At 33.3% G+C, this 6,395-nt stretch overlaps 1 pseudogene; it reads left to right on the top strand.

Annotated features, from left to right (window-relative positions):
* The first annotated feature begins 4,190 nt into the window (after positions 1 to 4,190).
* Positions 4,191 to 4,950, top strand: LOC120206534 (annotated as a pseudogene).
* The last annotated feature ends 1,445 nt before the right edge of the window (positions 4,951 to 6,395 follow it).

The raw sequence follows: 6,395 nt of genomic DNA on the forward strand, positions 1-6,395 counted from the left end.
GACTGTGTGAATGACAAAATTTTAAATGGATGGATCAATTTGCTCAATACAAATTATGTAGGACAAGGTTGTTCATTTTCAAGTAAAGGGACAAAAACGAAACCCGCTATCTAATATAGGGACTTGTGTGGTACTTTAACCGATGATACTGTATTTGTCTTGGATTTTGATGCTCAATTATGAATTCTTGGGACTAATTACCAAAAAAAAATGAATCTTTATGATTTTTAAGAAAAAGAATATTCAGAAAAATAAAGGGGAAATTTTTGGGTTGTTAGTTCTAACCTCGAGAAAATGAAATGAAAAGAACCGTCGAATGGCTGATAAAAATATCGAAAATATGCCATAAAAACAAAGAGAGCGTGTCATAAATTATTAAAAAATGAAAGAAGAACAAAGATAACATATCAAAAAATAAAGAAAAAATACTGACGATCAACGATAAACACTAAGATTAGTAGTCAATGTTATTCTTGATGAAACAAACTTTCTCTTGTGAAAAACAACAGATCTTGCTCACGATTCGTAGTCATCGTCCTGAGCGTTTGTTGAATGGATCCACGGTGCCTTCGCCTGAAACTGTCGTTGATGAGCACGGTGAATCTGTTTCAAATGCAGCTTTTGAGCAGTGATGAATCTACACTATAAGCTTCAATCGCTTAAAAAAGGTGATGATAATATGAGACTGTACCTTACTCATATGGAAGAAGTGTGTGATGCACTTGTATCTTGTGACAATCTGGTATCTTCGGTGAACAAATAGTCAGTATTTTGGAGTTAACATGGTCAGTAAATCTTTGTTGCCCTCAACTTCTCAAGTTTTACTATTAAATGATCTTTTACATGTATCTAAGGTAACAAAGAACCTGCTCTCAGTGTCTAAGTTTATTAGGTAATAAGAGTTTACGATTATCATCGTAAATTAAACACATAATTTGAATTTTTCCTATAATACTAAAACAAGCTACTTTAGATCGTATAAGGACTATACATGGAAAAGTTTAAAAACCCAACCAAGAGACTTGAACAAAAATAAATACGAATAAATCTGATTGCATCGGCAAACGAATAATAAAATGAAATTAAGTTATTGAAAGACTACCGAGAATTGCAGATCAGAGCCGAGCGTCGTGATAAACTATTCACAAACATAAAATCACGTATCCAAATTAAATCCAAATATATATAGTAGGGATGATCAACAAGATTTCGAATAAGGGTCATCTTGATTAGTTGTAACATCGTCAAATCCAACCCCGAGAAAACATAAATAAAATAACAGACAAACGACTGGGAAAAATCAAAAAAAAATCACAAAGACATAAATAAATGTGCCACAAAGACATATATAAACGTGCAACACATACAAAATTATTCTTATTAAAAAACAAAGAGAAAATAAAATTGACGGTCGACAACCAACATCAAAGTCGATGCTGCCGTCGGCTAAAGAAAATCAAAGAAGAAAAAATTGATATGATCTATGAAAAACAATACAAACTCAAAGAAAAAGGAAGAAAAAAAGAAAGACAAATGAGAGAGCGGGGTAAATTTTTATATTTTTATTATAGTTTAAGTTATTTTTTATATTTATATTATAGTTTAAGTTGATATTATATATATATATATAATATTAATAAATGTAAATATAACTTAAATACAATATTTTTAGTTTACAACATAATATATATAAAAGACATTTTATCTTTTTAAAATTATTTTTTAACCATAATTCTAAGTTAAATTTTAAATTTTACTTTTAAAATTACTTTTCTACAATATTTTAAAATTTATTTTTTTAAAAACAATATCATATGAAAGTTAAAATCACTTTTTGAAGTCAAAATTACTTTTCAAAAAGAAATACTAAACGTGGTTGTTGAAATAGATTCTTTAGACTTTATTCATATTCAACACCAATAAAATATTATTCTAATGTGTAATGAGGTAAGGGGTAAGGGGTCGGAACCCGTCGGATTCGGGTTGAGTTGTCATCCCTAGGGGTAAGGGGAGGTAGGGTAGTAGACTGTCCCAATGCTAGGGTTGAGAACAGTTTCCGTGGAAGACCTCCGACATTCAGCAAATTAAAGATAAAGATAAAATGCAATACATATATAAATAAATAAATGCATAGTTGAACAATCTTCATATGCAATCCTCATATGCACGTCTATAATGGGAAGTAATCATTGTAAATAAATCTCTGCATTAAAATATCGCATATAGACAGAAACGTAAGACCCGACTAAATTTAAAAAGAGAGAACCTGAAGAGAAGGATACACAATAGTCAACGGTAGCAAGCTACGAGAATGAATAAAGTCTAATGGGTTAAAAACCTAAACTAAGGCAACACTACTCCGCTACCATTGTTCTAAGCCTTCATAAATTCTTTAGATAGAAACGTATATAAAGTATAAGTCATGTAAATTATTACAAAGACATTAAAAAGAAGATAAAGATGTTACACCCTATGTCTGTTACCCGCACTACTCGGCTACACTGGATTTAAGTCTACATACTTTCCTATCAGAGGTCATGTCCTCGATAATGGTTAAATCCTTTAAATTAGCTCTCAAACAGTCTTCCCACTTCCGCCTTGGTCTTCTTTTCCTTCTGGCACCGTCGACTGTAATCGACTTTACCCTCCTGACAACATCTTTTTGGAGTTAAAATATAATTTTTAAGGTTAAAAGTGTTTTTAATTTAGTTAAAAATGAATTTTTAGAAAGCTGAAGCTTTTAGTTTTTAACTCTTTTAAAAGTATTTTTGAGTAAAAATATATATTTATCTTCATTTATTTCATAATTTCTTTCATACTTTTGAAAATAATATATAAAATAGACATTTATCCATTTAAAATTAGTTTTCAATTGTAATTTTAAATTTTAAATTTTAAATTAATCAATCTAACATGGCTGAATTGCTCCTATGGTATTGTGAAAAAATTTATTGGTTGAAATAGGGTCTCATCAGAATTATTTTCTGGTCTAGTGTGAATACTACAATACTCGTCGAAAGTCACCGGGAACACAATGCGACTTCGAAAAGTCACCCGAAAGTCGCACTACAGTCAGTGCGTCTCCCCCTCCCAAAATATATTCGAAGTCTACATTTGCAACCCCCTCTACATTTCAATTTAAGTGCATCTCTCCCCCCAATTCATTTAAAGTCGCATGGTAGTCCTCGCATTACACGTCAAAGTCGCACTGTATTGTCGAAAACTCTCTGGCTACTGTAGCATTCACACCATCTCGAGAAATAATTTCAGCGATACCCTAATTCAACCAATATTTTTTCAATAACTCTACAGCAGCAAATTAGCCCTCATACATACTTTTTTTTAAAAATACCCTTTTTATATATTTTCTAAGAATAATACCAAACAGCCTTTTAATCTCAATTAATTTTGTTTTAGCCTTATTCAAGTAACCCATTTAATAAAAACAACCACAAAATTCTAATTACCTCTTTACTTTTCTATTAAAAATACTCACTTCAAATAATTTATAAATATTTTAATATATTTTTTATTCTTACTCACACCATAGAATACAATATCTGAAATTTCCAATACTTTTTCAATTATATATTTATCTGCATAAAAGTTAAATGTTACATAAAATCTTAATTCTAATAAAAAAAATAAAATCTTACTAATAAAATGTATTATTAGAAATCATATCTTAATAAACTATAGGCAATGTAATTTTTTTTTGTTACCCTCCCGGTTCTGAGCTTCGCACTGATTAATCTAAACCTATTTGGTAACATATCTGGGAGTCTCTCAGTGAAGATTTTTTACATACAGAATGACTTAAATCCGAGATTTTACTTAAATGATATTAAATTGATTACTACTTGAATCAATCGTGTGTTAACTGTAGACAATGTGTTTAAAACAAGAACAAATATTTTTTTTATTTCAAATTTTAAAGAAATATAAATTTTCTGCAAATATCTTACGTTTCTTTCCATACAAGTTCAATTAAAATCTTGTATATAAATTTTATCTCCAAAAAAATCTTATGTATGCAGTAAAGGTCCAAAGTACCCTTTTAGGTCGGCGTAGGCCGTAGTCAATAACATACTAGGTAGGGTTATATTCGTCAATATAAATAAGGAGATTAGTAGGAAAAAAATCTATATATTTTGATTCGAAGTTCGCTTATTCTACTTTGACTGTTTCAGATTTTCCGTGAAAAATCAAGAAGAAAATTGAAAACAAAAACCCTAATCCCTAATCCTGTACCTTCGTCTTTGACCGTAGAAATCGAAGGAAATTCTTATCTCGACGACATGGGTTCTGAACAGAATCAAGGAACAGGCCTTGCCCCATCGGAGCCGAAGCTTTGCGCCAACGGTTGCGGGTTTTTCGGCACGGCGGCGAATATGAACCTCTGCTCCAAGTGTTACCGCGACCTGCGTGCCGGGGAGGAGCAAGCGGCGAAGGCGAAAGCAGCCATGGAGAAATCTCTCGGCGTCCAAGCGAAAGTTGAGGTCGTCGTTGAAGCGATTAAGCCCCACGAGGAGCTGCCTAGCGAGGGTTCTTCAGCATCTGTGGTCGAACAACAACCGGCCGTTGTCTGGGTGTTTCATCTGCAGAAAGAAGGTGGGGTTGACTGGGTTCAAGTGCCGCTGCGGGAGTACATTCTGCGGCGAGCATCGGTACCCGGAAAAACATGAGTGCTCTTTCGATTTCAAGGTCACCGGGCGTGATGCGATCTTCATTGCCAATCCCGTCATTAAATCCGACCAAGGGAGAGGTTCTGAAAGTTTTCCTTCATCTTCTTTCCCTCACAACCTTTTGAGAGTTCTATTAGGGTTTAAAGTCAGTAGAAAAAAATGGGTGTTTTCAATGTTCTTGCTAGTGTTCTGTGGGGGAGTTGAAATGATTTGGGCAAGTATTGGGGTTGGCTTAGGTTGATTCATAATAAAAATGGCTCAATGAATGTTCTGGCTTGATCTTCATCATATCCATATTTGTTATATAATATATATTGAAGCCATCTATTTTATATGCTTGTCGAATGCTTGGATTGAAATCTTTGCAAAATCCCTATTACTCGACTGATAATAGGTTGTAGTTCTCATGAACAGCTTGCCATGTCTGTTCTCTGGTTATGTATATCTGTCGTCTACCACTCTTCAATTGCATTAATCTGCAAATGTTGTTTAGTTCGAAGTATGTTTGTTGCTCTGTCATTCGAGTCCGATGCATGTACGAACATGATTATGAGAAAATATATGTTGGACGGATATTGCATCCTACACTCACACATGAATCTGAGTAACATAGGTTTTGGACTCTCCTTTTACTGTTCTATGTTTCTGTACTGGAACCTGCATTTTGTTTTGTGCCTGTTGTGATCCTAGTGGATGTTGTTTCGTTCAATGTACGTTCGATGCATATACAAACATGATTATGAGAAAATATATGTTGGACGGATATTGCATCCTACAGTCAGTCACACATGAATTTGAGTAACATAGGTTTCGGACTCTCCTTTTACTGTTCCATGTTTCTGTACTGGAACCTGCATTTTGTTTTGTGCCTGTTGTAATCCTAGTGGATGTTGTTTCGTTCAATGTATGTTCGATGCATATACGAACATGATTATGAGAAAATATATGTTGGACGGATATCGCATCCTACACTCACACATGAATCCGAGTAACATAGGTTTTGGACTCTCCTTTCACTGTTCTATGTTTCTGTACTGGAACCTGCATTTTGTTTTGTGCCTGTTGTAATCCTAGCGGATGTTGTTTCGTTTAGTGTACGTTCGATGCATATATGAACATGATTACGAGAACATATGTTGGACGGATATCACATCCTACACACACACATGAATCCGAGTAACATAGGTTTTGGACTCTCCTTTTACTGTTCTATGTTTCTGTACTGGAACCTGCATTTTGTTTTGTGCCTGTTCTGATCCTAGTGGATGTTGTTTCGTTCGATGTATGTTCGACGCATATATGAACATGATTATGTGAACATATGTTGGACGGATATCGCATCCGACACTCACATGAATCTGAGTAATGAATGTTTGTTAAACTCCTTTTACTGTTCTATGTTTCTGTACTGGAACCTGCATTCTGTTTTGTGCCTATTGTAATTTCTCATTCATGAAAGCTTCTGAAATTTTTGCTCTATAATTACTGGAACAGAATTGGATTTTCCAACATTCATTACGAAAATCACCTATTTATATTTGTTATAGTAAGAAGCTGGTTTTGAATCAAAGCTTAGGGTTTGTTTGATAGATTGTAATTGGTTTTCTGGTAAATTAATAGATTGTAATTGGTTTTCTAGAAAATAATTTACATGAAATAAATATTTTCTAGAAAATAGTTTTCAGAAACTATTTTTACGGTGTTTTGATG

This window comes from Hibiscus syriacus, unplaced genomic scaffold (assembly GCF_006381635.1).
Source record: "Hibiscus syriacus cultivar Baekdansim isolate YM2019G1 unplaced genomic scaffold, ASM638163v2 tig00013960_pilon, whole genome shotgun sequence".
Classification (NCBI taxonomy): Eukaryota; Viridiplantae; Streptophyta; class Magnoliopsida; order Malvales; family Malvaceae; genus Hibiscus; species Hibiscus syriacus.